Source organism: Nomascus leucogenys, chromosome 1a, assembly GCF_006542625.1.
Source record: "Nomascus leucogenys isolate Asia chromosome 1a, Asia_NLE_v1, whole genome shotgun sequence".
Lineage (NCBI taxonomy): Eukaryota > Metazoa > Chordata > Mammalia > Primates > Hylobatidae > Nomascus > Nomascus leucogenys.
Genome location: NC_044381.1, coordinates 58,081,332 through 58,098,445, shown reverse-complemented (window position 1 = coordinate 58,098,445; position 17,114 = coordinate 58,081,332). Strand labels below are relative to the sequence as shown.

At 34.6% G+C, this 17,114-nt stretch overlaps 1 pseudogene; it reads left to right on the top strand.

Moving 5' to 3' along the window:
- The first annotated feature begins 5,048 nt into the window (after nucleotides 1-5,048).
- LOC115836089 lies at nucleotides 5,049-5,158 on the top strand (annotated as a pseudogene).
- The last annotated feature ends 11,956 nt before the right edge of the window (nucleotides 5,159-17,114 follow it).

Here is a 17,114-nt window from a genome sequence, read left to right as displayed (position 1 = left end):
TTCTTCCCAACTGTTGAAATCAGCGTAAAACTCGACATTAAAATAATTTTTGATTTATCTCTTTGATTGAGCCAGATATTTTCAAATAGATCATAATTCTCAACAGCCCTAGGAAATACTTAGAATCATTAAATCCATTACATCATTACATCATTAAATCTCAACAGCCCTAGGAAATACTTAGAATCATTAAATCCATTACAGAAACTTACACATCACATATTTGGTAACTGGCAAAATCAGAATTCAAGCCAGAGCAGTCAGGATTAAAACTCAAAAGTCATATACTTCCCATTACATGATGCTAAAATCTTTCTGAATTTCTCTATATAATATACATTATTACTAAAAAGAAGAATTTCAGTATACCAATAACTCATCTGGGGTACACTTCCTTTAAAAACTCCAAGCTAAACTAGATGATATTTTTGCACTCTGGAGCTTAGGCTCGTTCTTTTTTTAAAATTGAAGGATTATAGTTAAGCACCAGGATAAGAAAGGGCATTTTAGGACAAAAAGGAAGAGACTGTTTATGTTAACTGATGTAGAAACATTTCATGTTCAATTATAAGCCCCTATTTAAGCCAAAGGAAAAAAATAGTTATTGTTTTGATGGCCTACTGTGATATTATAAAAGAAATCATTAAATCACATGACTCACAAAGAAAATGGCAACCCTTCACCAGATGGATGGTAGTAGCATATAATCAGGATCCCGAGATCAAGTTTCCCCCCACTTTGGAATAAATTATGGGTCTGACGTTTGTTTTTAGTTTCTTTCTTTTTAAACTTCAAAGATTGTAGTCAGTGGTTTCACATCTAGAGATTATGAGTTTCATTTTCATTGAGTAAAAGAGAACATTCTAATTTATTTATTGACTCAGTGCTAACCACTCCTATTAGTGTTATATTTGATACTTTAGCTGGATTTTCTAATGTTTCAGGTTAGATTTTCCTAGAAACAGAGTGGAAGCAAGCATTTGAGAGTAAGTAGTTTAGTTGGGAGGTGATCCTAGAAAATACCAGTAGGGAAGTGGAAAAGTGAGGCAGGGAGGAAATAAAGCCTATACTACATGTGTTTAGGAAGCCAGTTTCTACAGTAAGCAACTGTAGTGGATACTAGTTCTTACACTATTTCCAATGAGATTAGAAATTAAGATTAGACATTTATAAATGTTTGTAGCATGTTGATAGTGGCAAGATATAAAAATAGATTTGTATTGTATTTTGCAAAAACTTTGGTCGGAAACAAAAAAAAAAAACCCTGGTACCTCAAAACTGGTGAATTTTTGCTTTTCTGGCCTGAGTTTTAGTGAGATATCAAAAAAAATAAAATAAAATAAAATAAAATAAAGACATTTCCAAGGCCAATGTCCAGGAGCTTTTCCCCTATGTTCTCTTCTAAGACTTTTATAGTTTTTAGTCATATATTTAGATATTTTATCCATTTTCAGCAATTTTTGTGTATGGCATCAGATAATGAATGGTTCAATTCCATTCGTTTGCAAGTGAAAATCCAGTATTCCCAGCTTTATTTATTTATTTATTTATTTAGAGACAAGGGCTCACTCTCTCACCCATGCTGGAGTGCAGTGGTGTGATCATAGCTCACTGCAACCACAAACTCCTGGGCTCAAGAGATCCTCCTGTCTTAGGCTCCCAAGTTGCTGAGACTACAGGCACACACCACTATGCCCAGCTAAACTTTTTAAAATTTTTTGTAGAGATGGGCTCTCACTTTATTGCCCAGCCTGGTCTCAAACTACTGTCCTCAAGCAATCTTCCTGCTTAAACCTCCCTAAGTGCTGAGATTACAGGCCTGAGCCACTGCATCCGCCCCCTAACACTATTTATTGAAGAGAATATTCTTTCTCAATTGTGTCTTCTTAGTGCCCTTGTCAAAAATGAGTTGACTATATATGTTTAAATTTACTTCTGGGCTCTCTATTCTGTCCCATTGGTCTATGTGTCTGTTTCTATGCCAGTAACATACTGTTTTGATTACCATAACTTTGTAATATAATTTAAAATCAAGAAATGTGATGCCTCAAACGTTTTATTTCTCAAAATTATTTTGGCTATTCTGAGTCTTTTATGGCTCCATAGCATTAAAACAAATTTTTTCTATTCCTGTGAAGAATGCCATTGGGATTTGATAGGGATTGTGTTGAATCTGAATATTGCTTTGGGCAGTATGGACATTTTAACAATATTGACTCTTCCAATCTATGAGCACAAGTTATTTTTCCATTTATTTATGTGTGTCTTTTTCAATTCATTTTACCAGTGTTCTCTAGTTTTCATTGTATATTTCTTTCACCTTTTTTATTAAACTTATTCCTAGGTATTTTTTGATGCAATTATAAATGGTACTATTTCTTGACTTCTATTTTGGTTAGGTCATTATGTGTGTATAAAAATGTTACTCATTTTTATGTTGATTTTGTATCTTACAACTTTACTGAATTTATTTTTTAGTTCTAACAGTTTTTCGTGGGATTTTTGGGATTTTTAATATATATAAGATTATGTCATCTGCAGTAGAGACAATTTTACTTTTTTCTTTCTTATTTGGATACCTTTCATTTATTTTTCTTGTCTGATTGTTCTTGCTAGTACTTCCAATACTATGTTGAATAAAAGTGAGAGTGAACATCCTTGTCTTGGACCAGACTTAATGAAAAGGCTTTCATTTTTTTCCCATTGATTATAATGTGAGCTGTAGGTTTTTCATAAATGGCCTTTATCATGTTGAGAAACTTTTCTTCTATATCTAAACTGTTAAGAGTTTTAATCAAAAAAGAACATTAGACTTTGCTGAGTGCTTTTTCCACATCAATTGAGATGATCATGTGGCTTTTATCATTCATTCTCTTAATGTGGTGTAGTATATTGATTAATTTGCCAATGTTAAACTGGCCTTGCATGCCAGAGATAAATCCTAGTTGGTCATGATGTAAAATCTTTTTGACCTGTTGTTGGGTTTGGTTTACTAATATTTCATTGAGGATATTTGCACCAATATTCGTCAGAGAAATTGGCCTGTAGTTTTCTTATGACACCTTTGTCTGGCTTAGGTATCAAGGTGATGTTAGCCTTATAAATTGTGTTTCAAAGTATCCTCTCTAGCTGTATTTTTTAGAAAAGTTGGTAGGATTCAGCTGTGAAGCCATCTGGTGCTGGGCTTTTCTTTGTTGTGTTTTTACTTCTTCAATCTCTATTTGTTGTTGGCCAGACTTGGAATTTAAAACAACTGTAATTAATATGCTAAGGGCTCCAATGGATAAAGTAGATAGCATGCAAGAAGAGATAGGCAATGTGAGCAGAGAGATAGACATTTTAAGAAAAAATTGAAAAGAAATGCTGTGGTTCAAAAGCATTGTAACAGAAATGAAGAATGCCTTTGATGGGCTTATTTAGTAGACTGGACATGGTTGAGGACAGAATCTCTGAGCCTTGCAGTTATCTTGATAGAAACTTCCAAAACTGAAAAGCAGAGAGGAAAAAAGACTTAAAAAACAGAACGGCATATCCATGGAGTGTGGGACAACTACAAAAGGTGTGACATATGTGTAACGAAAATACCAGAAGGAGAAAGAAGAGAGACAAGAATAGAAGTATTTGAAACAATAATGACTGACAATTCTTCCAAATTAATGCCAGACATCAAACCACAGTTCCCGGAAGATCATAGAACTCCAAAGAAGATAAATGCAAAACAAAACAACAAACACAAAAAATCCCACACCTAGGTATATCATATTCAAACTACAGAAAGTCAAAGATAAATTAAAAATCCTGATAGAAGCCAGAGGGGGGAAACCCTGCTTTACCTATAAAGGGGCAAAGATGAAAATTACATCCCACTTCTCTTCAGAAATCATGCAAGCAAGAAGAGAGTGGGGTGAAATATATTTAAAGTGTTGAGAGAAAAAAAGCAACATCTTAGAATTCTGTATTTCATAAGATTATCTTTCAAAGTGAAGAAATAAGACTTTCTTAGACAAACAAGAATTGAGGAAATTTTTTGCTAGTAAATCTGCCTTACAAGAAATGTTAAAAAGAAGTTCTGTAGAGAGAAATAAAAGTATATATGTCAGAAGCTTGAATAGTCATGAAGACAGAAAGAGCATCGAAGAAGGAACATGTGAAGATAAAATAACTTTTTTATTCTTAATTGAGTTAACAGATAACAGTTTATTTAAAATAATAAGAGCAACAATGTATTTGATTACATGTTCTTACATATATATGCTTATGATTATATTTGTTTATGTGTAAGTGAAATGAATGACAGCAATGATACCAGGGGTGAGGGGGGTAATGAGGATGATTTTGTTACCGTAAGTGAGTACATTGTCCTTAAAGTTGTGTAGTGTTATTTGAAAATATATTTGAATTAGTAGTAAATTTGTATTGCAAACTCAAGGGCAGACATTAAAAAGGTGAGAAAAAAGAAGTATAACTGATATGTTAAAAAAAAAAAAAAAAAAGGAGAGAAGGTCAGGCATGGTGGCTCATGCCTGTAGTCCCAGCACTTTCAGAGGCCTAGGTGGGTAGATTGCTTGAGCCCAGAAGTTTGAGACCAGCTTGGGCAACATGGCAAAACCCTGTCTCTACAAAAAAAATTTAAAACTTAGCTGAGCATGATGGTGCACACTTGTAGTTCCAGCTACTCAGGAGGCTGAGGTGAGAGTATTGTTTGAACCAGGAGTTCAAGGCTACAGTGAGCCAGATCATACCACTGCACTCCATCCTGGGTGACAGAGCTAGATCCTATCTCAAAAATTAAAAAAAAAGAGAAAAAATAATCATATAAAATGCTTACTGAAAACCACAAAAGGCAGAAAGAGTAGAAGACAAAAATAGGAACAAAAAACAAGGATAACAAATAGAAAACAGTAACAAATATAGTAGATATTAATCCAACGATATCAATAATCACTGGTCTAAATGCACCAATCAAAAGAGAATGCCAGAGTGGATCAAAAAACAAGAGCCAAACGTATGTTGCCCACGAGACACATAGAATAAAAGTAAAAGGTTTAATCCTTTTGGGGTTCATAAGCGTGATGACTGGGTTTTTTACACTCATGTGTGAGATGCGCTTCTCTCAAACATTTTCGCAATGTTCGCATACTATCATACCTGCTTGATGTGGAAAAAAAAGTAAAGGATTTAAGAAAGATATACCATGCTAACACTAATCAAAAGAAAGGGACAGTAGCGATATTAATTTGAGGCACAGCCAATTTTATAGCAAGTAAAATTATCAGGAATAAATAGGGGTATTGCATAGTAATATAGGGGGTTAATTCTGTAAGATGATGTAACAATCCTTAATGAATATACATCCAACAACAGAACATGAAAATACATGAGTCAAAAACTGATAGATTTCAAAGAGAGATAGATTAATTCACTATTACCTTTAGAGACTTCAACATGCCTCTATTAAAAATGAATACATCAAGCAGGTAAAGTACTGCTAAGGTCGTAGCTGAATTCAACAACTGGATGTTAATCAACTGGATATAACTGACATCTATAGACTACTTCATCCCACAACAGCCAGTTACACATTTTCCTCAAGTTTACATGAAACATTTACCAAGATAGACCATATTTTTGGCCATAAAACACACTTTAACAAATTTAAAATAATAGAAATTATACAGTGTCTGCTCTCAGACCACAAGAGAAATAAACTAGAAATAAATTTCTTTTTTTTCCAGAAAAACAGCTGGAAAATCCCCCCCAAATACTTGGAGATTAAATAATACATTTATAAATAACACGAGTCAAAAAAGAAATTTTAAGATACATTTTTTAAATTTTTAAGCTGAATGAAAATGAAAACAAAACTTATTAAAAATTTCTGAGATGTAGTGAAAATAGTGCTTAGAGGGAAAGTTTTAGCATCAAACATATATACTAGAAAAGAAGAATGATCTAACATCAGTACTCTATGCCTTTACCTTAGGAAACTATATAAAAAAAGAGCAAATTAAATTCAAAGTAAACATAAAAAAGAAATGCTAAAACTTAGAACAGAAATTAATAAAATTATAAAGAGAAAATTAATAGAGCCAACAGGACCAAACCTTGTTTATTGAAAATATCAATAAAATTAATAAGCCTCCATCCAGGCTAACTAAGAAAAAATGAGAAAGGATACAGATTAAGAGAAAGAAAAGAGAGACTATCACTATGGATTCCATGGACATTGAAAGGAAAATAAAATATTATGTACAACTGTATGTCCACAAATTTGATAACCTGTTAGATGAAATGCAACAATTCCTTGATAGACCAAGTCTGCCAAAACTCACACAAGAAGAAATAGGTTATCTGAATAGACCTATATCTATTAAAGAAATGAAATCTATAATTAATAATCTTTCAAAACAGAGACCACTAGGTTTAGACGGGTTCACTGGTAAATTCTACCAAGCATTTAAAGGAGAAATTATACCAATCTACAATCTCTTTCAGAAGATAGAAGAAGAGGGAATACTTTCCAACCCATTCTATGAGGCCAGCATTGCCCTAATAACAACAAAAAAGAAAAAGGCATCATAAGAAAACTACACACCAATATCTCTCATGAAAATAAATGCAAAGATTCTCAACAAAATATTATCAAGTAGAATCCAAAGATGTATTTTAAAATTTATAAACCACTACCAAGTGGGATTTATTCCAGGTATGCAAGCCTGGTAAAACATTTGAAAATCAGTTAATGTAAGCCATTGTATCAATAGGCTAAAGAAGAAAAAAATATGTGATCATATCAATAGATGCAGAAAAAGCATTTATCAAAATCTAACATCTATTACTGATGATAAAAAGAATTTCAGCAAACTAGGAATAATGGGGAACTTCCTTAACTTGATTAAAAACACTTATAAAAGAAAACATACAACTAACATTATACTTAATTATAAGAAACTTCAAGCTTTTTCAGTAAGACCAGCAGTAAGGCAAGGGTGTCCCCTCTCACACTCCGTTTCAATATCGTACTAGAAGTTCTAACTGATACAATAAGACAAGAAAAGGAAATAAAATATATGCAGATGGGGAAGGAAAAAATAAAACTGTCTCGGTTTACAGATGACACAATTATTTATTTGGAAAATTAAGAATTCAAAACTCTCTTGGAACTAATAAAGTGATTATAGCAAGTTTGCAGGATATAAAGTTAATATACAAAAGTCAATCACTTTTCTACATACCAGTAATGAATAAGTGAAATTTGAAATTAAAAGCACAATAATATTTACATTAGCACCCCCAAAGTTAAATATAAATCTATATTTATATAAATATAAATATTTATATATTGTCTAGATATAAATGTAGACATATATAAATCTAGACATAGATATAAATCTATAACAGTATGTACAAAATCTACATGAGAAACTAAAAAATTTGATGAAAAAAGTCCAAGAAGAATTAAATAAATGGAGAGATATTTCATATTCTTGAATAGGAAGGCTGATATCGTCCAGATGTCAATACTTGTCAACTCGATCTATAGGTTCAATGCAATCTTAATGAAAATCCCAGCACATTAATTTGTACACGTAAACAAACTGTAACATTTACATGGAAAGGAAAAAAAATCCAGAATAGCCAACACAGCATTGAAGGAGAAGAGCAGAGTTAGATAACTAGTACTACCTGCCTTCAAGACTTATTATTATATAAAGTTACAGTAATCAAGAGAGTGTGGTATTGGCAAAAGAAGACAAATAGGTCAATGGAACTGAATAGAGAGCCCAGAAATAGACCCATGTAAATGCATTCAACTTATCTTTGACAAAAAAGCAAAGAAAATATAACGGAGAAAAAAAGTTCTTTCAGCAAATGGTGCTGTAATAGATGGACATGTGAGAGAAGGAAAGGAAAGAGGAGAAGAAAGAGGAGGGGAGGGGAGGCGAGGGGAGAGGAGGGAACAGTCTAGGCACAGATTTTACACACTTCACAAAAATTAACTCAATTGGATCCCAGAACTAAATGTAAAACACAAAACTATAAAACCCCTAGGAGATAACATGGAAGAAAATCCAGATAACCTTGGGGTGGGCAATGGCTTTTTACATATGACACCAAAGACACTATCTATGAAAGAAATAATTGATAAGCTGAACTTGATTAAAATGAAAAATCCCTGCTCTACAAAAGACACTTTCAAGAGAATGAAAAGACAAATTATGAACTGGGAGAAAATATCTGATAAAAAACTGTTATCCAAAATATGCAAAGAACTTTTAAGACATAACAATAAGAAAACAAACAACTCAGTTAAAAAATGGACCAAGGACCTCAACAGATACCTCCCCAAAGAAGACATACAGATGTAAAATAAGCATATGAAAAGATGTTTTGCATTACCTCATCAGGGAAATGAAGATTAAAACAACAGTGAGATACTACTACACACTGATTAGAATGGCCAAAATCCAGAACACTACCACCACCAAATCGTGGTAAGGTTGTGAATAAAGAGGAACACTCATTTATTGCTGGTGGGACTGTGAAATGGCACAGCCACTTTGAAAGACAGTTTGGCAGTTTCTTACAAAACTAAACAAACTGTTGCTATATGGTGTAGCAATAATGTTTCTTGTTATTTTCCTAAAGCAGCTGAAAACTTATGTCCATAAAAGCCTGTACTGAGACATTTATAGCAGTTTTATTTATAATTATTAAAACCTGGACCACTAAGTTGTCCTTCAGTATGTAAACGAATAAATAAACTGTGGTACATTTAGACAATAGAATATTATTCAGAGCTAAAAAGAAATGAGCTACCAAGTCAAGAAAAAACATGAAAGAAACTTAAATGCATATTACTAAGCACCAATCTTAATAAGCTACGTATTGTATGATTCCAAATATATGGCATTCTGGAAAAGACAAAATTATGGAGACAATAAAAAGATCAGTGGTTGCCAGGAATTAGAGTAGAGGGAGGATTATCACTGCAGAAACTTAAAAAATGTTTTAATGAAGAGACTATTATTAACAACTGGGTGCCAACAAATTTGACAACTTAGAAGAAACAAGAACAAATTTCTTGAAGAATTCAACTTACAAAATTAACACAAGATGAAACAGAAAATCTGAATAACCTTCCATCAATTAACTCAATTGAATTCATTATCAGAAACCTTTTTGACCAAGAAATCTCCAGGCCCATAGGGTTTCACTTAAGAAGTGTATAAAATGTTCAAGGAAAAATAATACCAATCTTACACAAAAATCTTTTAGAAAATATATGGATATGAAACTTTTCACAGCTTATTTTATAAGGCCAGTAGAACCCTAGCACTAAAACCTGACAAAGACATTACAAAATAATAATAATAATAATAATAATAATAATAATAATAATAATAGACCAATACACACAAAAACCCTTTAAACATAAGCAAATCAACATTTATAATTTATACAATACATAAAGGGATAACACATCATAACTTGGTAAGATTTATCTAAGATAAGCAAAAATCAATTTAATCTACTATAGTGACAAAATAAACAGGAAAAAATACATGCTCGTTTTAATAGCTTCAGAAAAAGCATTCATCAAAATGCAATATTCATTCATTATAAATACTCTCACCAAACTAGGAATACTAGGGAATTTTCTCAGTCTGATAAAGGGCATTTACAAAAAGCCTATAGCCAATTCATACTATATGTAGAAAATCTAAATTCTTCTCTTCTAAAACTGGGAACACAGCAAGAATACTTATTGCAGCAATACCTACATAACATTGTACTGGGATTTCTAACCATTGCAATAAAGCAATAAGGCATAAAGAGCTGAGAAGAGAAGTAAAACTATCTCTATTTGTATACAGTGTGATTGTTTACATAGAAAATCCAAATTAATGTATGAAACAATTACCAAGACTAACAAATGAGGACTAACAACCTTAGCAAGCTTACAGGATACAAAGTTAATATTTAGTACTAATATGTGAATTTAGCAAGGTTAGAGGATATAAGGTTAATAGGCAGAAATCAATGTTTTTATATACTAGTAGCAAAAAAATGGAAAATTAAATTTAAAAAATTATTTACAATAGCATAAAAAAACACAAAATATTTCATAGTAAACTGAAGAAGACATTAAAGACCTCTACATTGAAAATTAAAAAGCACTGCCGAGCAAAATTAAGTAAACCAAAATAAATAAAAAGATATACTATGTTCATGGATTGGAAGACTTAATATTGTTAAAAGTCAAATACCCTACTTGATCTATAAATTCAGCCCAATCTCAATTAAAACTTGTGATGATTAATTTTACGTGTAAGCTTGACTTGGTTAAGAGATACCGTGATAGCTGCTAAAACAGTATTCTGGATGTGTCTGTGAAAGTATTTCTGAGACACATTTGCATTTGAATCAGTTGACTGAGTAAAGTTCTACCCTTACTAACGTGGGTGGGCATTGGCCAATCCATTGAGGGCTCAGATAAAACAAAAAGGCAGAGAAAGGGCAAGGTTTTTTCTCTCTTTTTGAGTTATTCTTGCCTGGGACATTAGAGATCCTGGGGCCTTCAGATTCTGGAACTTACACCAGCCCCTCATCTTCTACGCTCACCATCCTCTGGGTTATCAGACCTGTGGCCTTGTACTGAATCACAACACCATCTTTCCTGGTCCTCCAGCTTTCAGGCAGCATAAGACTTCTGAGCTTTCAGAATTATGTAAGCCAATTCCTGTAATAAATCTCTTCTTTATAACTACATACATCTTATTGGTTCTGTTTCTGTAGAGAACCCTCATAAAATATCTCAATAATTTTTTGAAGATATTGACAAAGATTTCTAAAATGTATATGAAAATACAAATGATTAGAATTGCCAAAGCCAAATTTAAAACTGAAAGAAGCTGGAAGATGTATTAGTCCCTTTTCACACTTCTTTAAAGACATACCCAAGACTAGGTCATTTATAAAGGAAACAGGTTTAATTGACTCACAGTTCTGCACAGCTGAGGAGGCCTCAAGAAACTTACAATCATGGCGGAAAGTGAAAGAGAAGAAAAGGCACATCTTACATGGGGGCAGGCAAGAGAGAGTGTGTGAGTGAAGGGAGAAGAGCCCCTTGTAAAACCCTCAGATCTCCTGAGAACTCACTCACTCTCATGAGAACAGCAGGGGGGAAACTGCTCCCATGATCCAATCACCTCCCACCAGGTCCCGCCCTTGACACATGGAAATTATGGGAATTACAATTCAAGATGAGATTTGGGTAGGGACACAGAGCCAAACCATATCCTAAGACTTATATAAGCTGACTGTAAGATTTATTATTAAGCTACAGTAACTAAGACAGTATGGTTTTGGCAAAAAGATAAACATACAGATCAGTGGAAGAGAATACAGTCCAGAAAGTGAAACCTGTGTTTCATGATGAATTAACTTTTGACAGAGACACGAAGGCAATTTAAGAGGGGAAATGATGGTCTTTTCAACAAAAGATACTGGAATAATGAGACTATCTATATGGGGAAAATGAACACCGACTCTTGCCTTACCTCACACTACAAACAGTAATTAAGTTGAAATGGAACACAGACCCAGAAGTAAGAGATAAAGCTATAAAACATTTGGAAGAAAACACAAAAGAAAATACTTAAGACTTTTACATAGGCAAATATTTCTTAGCTAGAATAAAAACAACATGAATCATAAGAGAAAAAATTTGAGAAGTTAGACTTTAACAAAATTAAGAACTTTTGTTCTTTGAAAGACATCATAAAGTGAAATGGCAAGTCAAAAATGTGGAGAAAATATTGCAATACTTATATTTGACCAAGGGCTTTTATCTAGACTATATAAAGAATTCTTACATTAAGAATAGGAACAGCCCAATAAAATATAAGAAAAATATTTAAACAGACACTTAATAAAAGAAGATATAAGAATGGCTGATAACCACATGAAAAGATGTCCAACATCATGAGTCATCAGGGAAATGAAAATCCAAACCACAATGAGATATCACTACTCACCCATGGAATAACTAAAATTTAAAAAAGGTTGATAATAGGAAGTATGGGTAATGATGTAGACAACTGGAATTCTCATATGCTACTTTTGGGAATGTGAAATAATACAGCCCCTTTGGAAAACAAGCCAGCAGTTCCTTAAAAAGTAAAACATGCACTTACCAAACAACCCAACCATTCCATTCCTTCACCTTACAGAAAACATATGCCCACAAAAAGACTTGATCACAAATGTTCGTAAAAGCTTTATTTCTAATTGTCAAAACCAACCTCTGCATCTACTTAAAATGTAGAATTCTACAAAGAATATCTCTTTTAACCTAACAATGAGAAAAAGTTAAATAAAAATGCTAACACTTACGGAGCCCATTGGAGAGCTAAGGTTGCAAGACAACCAGTGAACTGATTTTAAAGGACAAGCACTTTTGCAGAGAGATAAACACATGAACCATTTCACTTTTAGCAGAGGATGGGAGAAAGAGGTGGCTTTCATACAAGCCGACTTTATCAACAATCCGCTAGAATTTTCACAAATACTTAAAGGTCATGTGCAGGCTAGAGTGGCGATTAAAAATAGGTAGTGGTCTTCCTTTCAGGTTTTTCTAGATAAAATGAGTAAGTTCATGAGACCTATACACTCTCTTATCTGTCCACAAAGTTCTGATCTTCTCGCCCTCATCTCCTCACCACTTTCTATTACTCCTTATTGTGTTTAGAAGACTGTAATCAGTTTTTTTCCCACCCTGGAAGGTAGCAGCCTGAGACAGTTGGCATGCTGCCAAACCTCTTTTTAGGTTCGTAATAAAGAAACTTTGTTCTCTTCCTTCCTGGTTACCCCCAAGTTTGGGCACATATTACAGTGACAGTTTCCTCCAAGACAAATAGTTTTTACTAGAGACATTCTAGATCCCTAGCACTAGAATCCTTAGAATAAATTCTTTGGATCCCTCCTTATACCAAAATGGGTCATCTGTAGTAGAAAGACATTTTTACTCTCCAAAGTTGAGATTCTCTTCCTTCAGAATACAGTAAACACACTTGATAAAAACAAAACTGTTTTTAAACAAGCTTGTATAACTTCTCTCAAATTTAGTTTCCCAATTACGTTCCAAATATTCAAAATTCAATTAAAAGTTTCTTTTCTTCACAGACCATTTCCCAAACGATTCAGAGAGCCTTTTTCCATATTTAATTCTATGAATACACCAACATGCATTAGTATTAGTGTTGTCTGCTTTAATTGATAAGCTCCCTGAAGAAAGAAAAACATTCTGTTTAATTTACATATTCTTTATTTAGGAAAGAGATTTAAAAAAGATGAGGATGGGAGTTGGAGGAGGAAGAGGGAGAGAAAGAAGAGGAGAAGCAATGAGGAAGAAGGAAGAAATGAAAGAGAATAAAGGAAGGAAGGAAGGGAAGGAGGAAACAAGAGATAGAGGGTGGGAGGAAGGAAGGAAAGGAGAAAGGGAAGAAAGGAGAGAGGAAGGGGAGAAGGAGGAGAAGGATTTGGGGAAAGAGAACGAGTTGCTTCCAGAATGGACAAGGACAGAAATGTTTCAAGTAGTCACTCTGAGCAGTGTTTACAAATGCCCTAGTAAGAAGGAATTAAAAGTCTGCATGAGTTATATATTATTTGTTTGATTTTCTAAATATTTTCTAAATATTTATGTTGACATCAAAAACTGTTCACCTGAAGATCTCCTACACTGCAATATATGTTGTAAAAATCCAGTTAAGTTCTTTCTGTAATTTTCATGAATGAGGTTCAATGCTTTGATCATCTGGTGGTGATGTTAATTTTATACAGTCAATGATTCTTTCCAATGCAGTGCTTTCTCGTTTAATAGTGATTGGTGACATGAAAACTCAAAACTGAGTGCTGGTACCTGAGACTATTCCCCGTAGTGCTGTGATATTGGTTCTCACTGCTCGCCTTCATGGCTTGGGGAATTCGGCTCAAAGGACTTCCAGAATGAGATGTGAAGGAGACATGCCTGAGCAAAGAGTAGGTGCTAGCCTCAGGATTCACAGCTGAAGGTCAAGAAAGTGATGGCTATTTAGTTTGCTGGAGTGTGGGAAATCCTAGGCTTTAAGAGATTAAGCAGATTAGCAAATAGGGGCAACCTCTGAACCTGTGCTCTAAGGTTTCCATGGAAAATTCCATAGAAATTTTAAGGAAATTTCTCCAGGACACTCCAGATGTGAAGCTCTGTTAGAGCCCCTTCTCTGGACGTGTTCTGGAAAGATTTGCAATCATATCAGCATCCTGGAGTGGATTTGTGTTTTCACCCTGGTTCCGTCTTTTCATTGCTCTGCCATTAGGACCACTCTGTGGGCAAGGGCGGGAAGAGCAGAGCTGTAGAAAATCACATATGGCCACTATGCTTCATGAGGTTCTGGAAAGTTACCAGGCTTGGTTTAAGTGCTTTCACAATCCAGAAGGAGAAATGAGGCAGTAGACTGTGGCCTGCATAATATCACATGGTCCTCCTGACATCACATGAGAAGCTGAGAGTCAACTCAGCCAGTTTCTTTGTCCCTTGCTGTGGTTCTCTCTCCCTTGTGTAACATAGGAATTCCAGAACCCATCCCTACATCCATCTGGTGTGCCATGAGGAATTACCAGTTATTAGTTTCTGAAAATGGAGAAAATATAATAAAATGCCTGTGCAACCTGAATTATTTATTGTTTAATAACTTTGAGAGGTCCTTCAATAAGAAGATGCATTTAATTCTGTTTTATTTTCGATATTTGTCCAGGCTCTATAAAGTACATATTTATTAAGCATAAATTTATTGTGAAGTATCCTCTAGAGCAGAATTTATTCAAACATGGGACTCAAGGTATTACTTCTTTGTTACCACACATTTTTAGTTTTGCTTGAGGGAAGTAGAGTTGAATACATACCTAATATTTTGAGCTGATAGAGTGCTTTGGAGAATGCAGAGCTTTCTTGATTTTACATTCTGGATTTAAAAGTTTCTAAATATAAACCTTAGTAACACTCCTGGACATCAGCATAAGTAAGATAAAGTGAGTCTTTATTTAGTAACTGAAGCCCCATCATTTGGGTTTGAGCAGCACTCTGCCGGTGACCTTCTGATATACTATAGTTTATTTCTAAATGTACAGTGTGACATTAGATGTAAAATTAAAGCTGTGATTGCATTACCCTATATATTTTCATACAGTGGAAGCATAAAGAGGAACTTGCTCACCATGAGAGATATCCAAAAGTGAACATTGTTACAATGTTCCAGCTGTCAGAGGTGTGAGAGAGGTGGTGGGAATTTAAACCTCAGTGACTGTGGTGGCTCATTTAAATTCTAAAATTAGATGACTGTTAATTTCAGATTTATTTGACTCAAACATGAACATTTCACTATTACACTATGAATGTTTATTTCACCACTGCCTTCAATATTTTCGACCCCAAACACCTCTGCTCTTCTCGTCCGGCTGTCTTTTTCCATGGATACTTTTGATTATGTATCTTTTCTTCTCCCCTTCATGTCTAGAGCTTTTATGTTCCTGCTCTAGTCCCCTGGTAGACAGACAAACCCAGAAATGACTAGCAGAAGCAGCAGGAAGTAAGGGACATAGGAGGTGGGCAGTAAATAAAAGTTGCCTCTTTTAACTTTAAAGTTTATTGGGCTAGGAAACTGATAGTAGGAAGGCTCTAAATGGGGTACCAGGACCTTGTAACTACATTAGTCATTTATGAAATAGGCATAATGTCTCTCCTTCATGGAATTAGTTTGTCTTCTGCAAAGTTTTCTTCTAAGCTTCTGCATTTTCACCTTTTCACAGGCACTTAGGGCTCTCATGCTGGTTTTCGGTGATCCAACTCGTATTCACTGACAAAACTATGTCCTATTCCCTCAGAATTATTACCTGTAATGCTAGCTCCCTAACAAACTAATCCTAGCAATGAGTATTCACAGTTACTGTGTTATTTTTTCTCAAAAAGAATATTAGAATATTTTCTAAGTCTACCACAAGGGGATTCACTGGAATTTCTAAATTTCTTTGTGTTCCCATTAGCAGATGGGGGCTGGCTGGATTAATCATGGAGCCAGATGATACTTGATAAGGTATAGGGTAGAGAAAATTCCAGATGCAATGTAAGGAAAAGGGACATTGCATAAACGTCGATGGATTATGAGAAGAAGAAATTGGAAAATTGGAAGTGGGGAAACAGATTATGAGATTATGTTTGCCTTTAATTCCCCACCCCTGGCCACAGTCCTGGAGCAGATAATTATTTTAGATGAATCAAGGGAAAATTCAACAGCAAAGAGGCTTTGGTTTCACTTCCACTTGTGAATGTGGAAGCAGAGAAGACAATACCACTTTGCCCTGCAGGGTCAGGGACTAGATGGAAGTTCCAGCCTTACCTCAAAGGACTTGACAATTCAGAGCTAGGGAAAAATTCCACTGAGCAAGTAGAGATGTCTGATATGAAGGAAATAAATTTTGAGGTAAATGAGCAGTAGATAGTAAGAGGACAGTCTGGGACAGGAGCAAGATGTAAAAAACAATTGGAGATTAATACTCAAGAGCTGATATGTCAGCCAGGCGTGGTGGCTGACACCTGTAATCCCAGCACTTTGGGAAGCTGAGGCGGGTGGATCATGAGGTCAGGAGTTCAAGACCATCATGAGCAACATGGTGAAACCCTGTCTCTACTAAAAAATACAAAAATTAGCTGGATGTGGTGGAGCATGCCTGTAATCCCAGCTCCTCAGGAGGCTGAGGCAGGAGAATCACTTGAACCCAGGAGGCCGAGGATGCAGTGAGCCGAGATTGCACCATTGCACTCCAGCCTGGGTGACAGAGCAAGACTCTGTCTCAAAAAAAAAAAAAAAAAAAAAAAGCTGATATATCAGTCTATGATCATTAAAGACCAATATTTCTTTCATCCTGCTGCTTCACCACCCACTACTTTCTTCTAGATAACCCAAGATGGTTGCCCCAGCTCCAGACATCATGTCATGCATCCCAACTAGTGGGAGGAAGAATGAGGAGGGGAAGTGTGCACCCACACCTTCTTAAGGAAATAATCTTTTGGATAA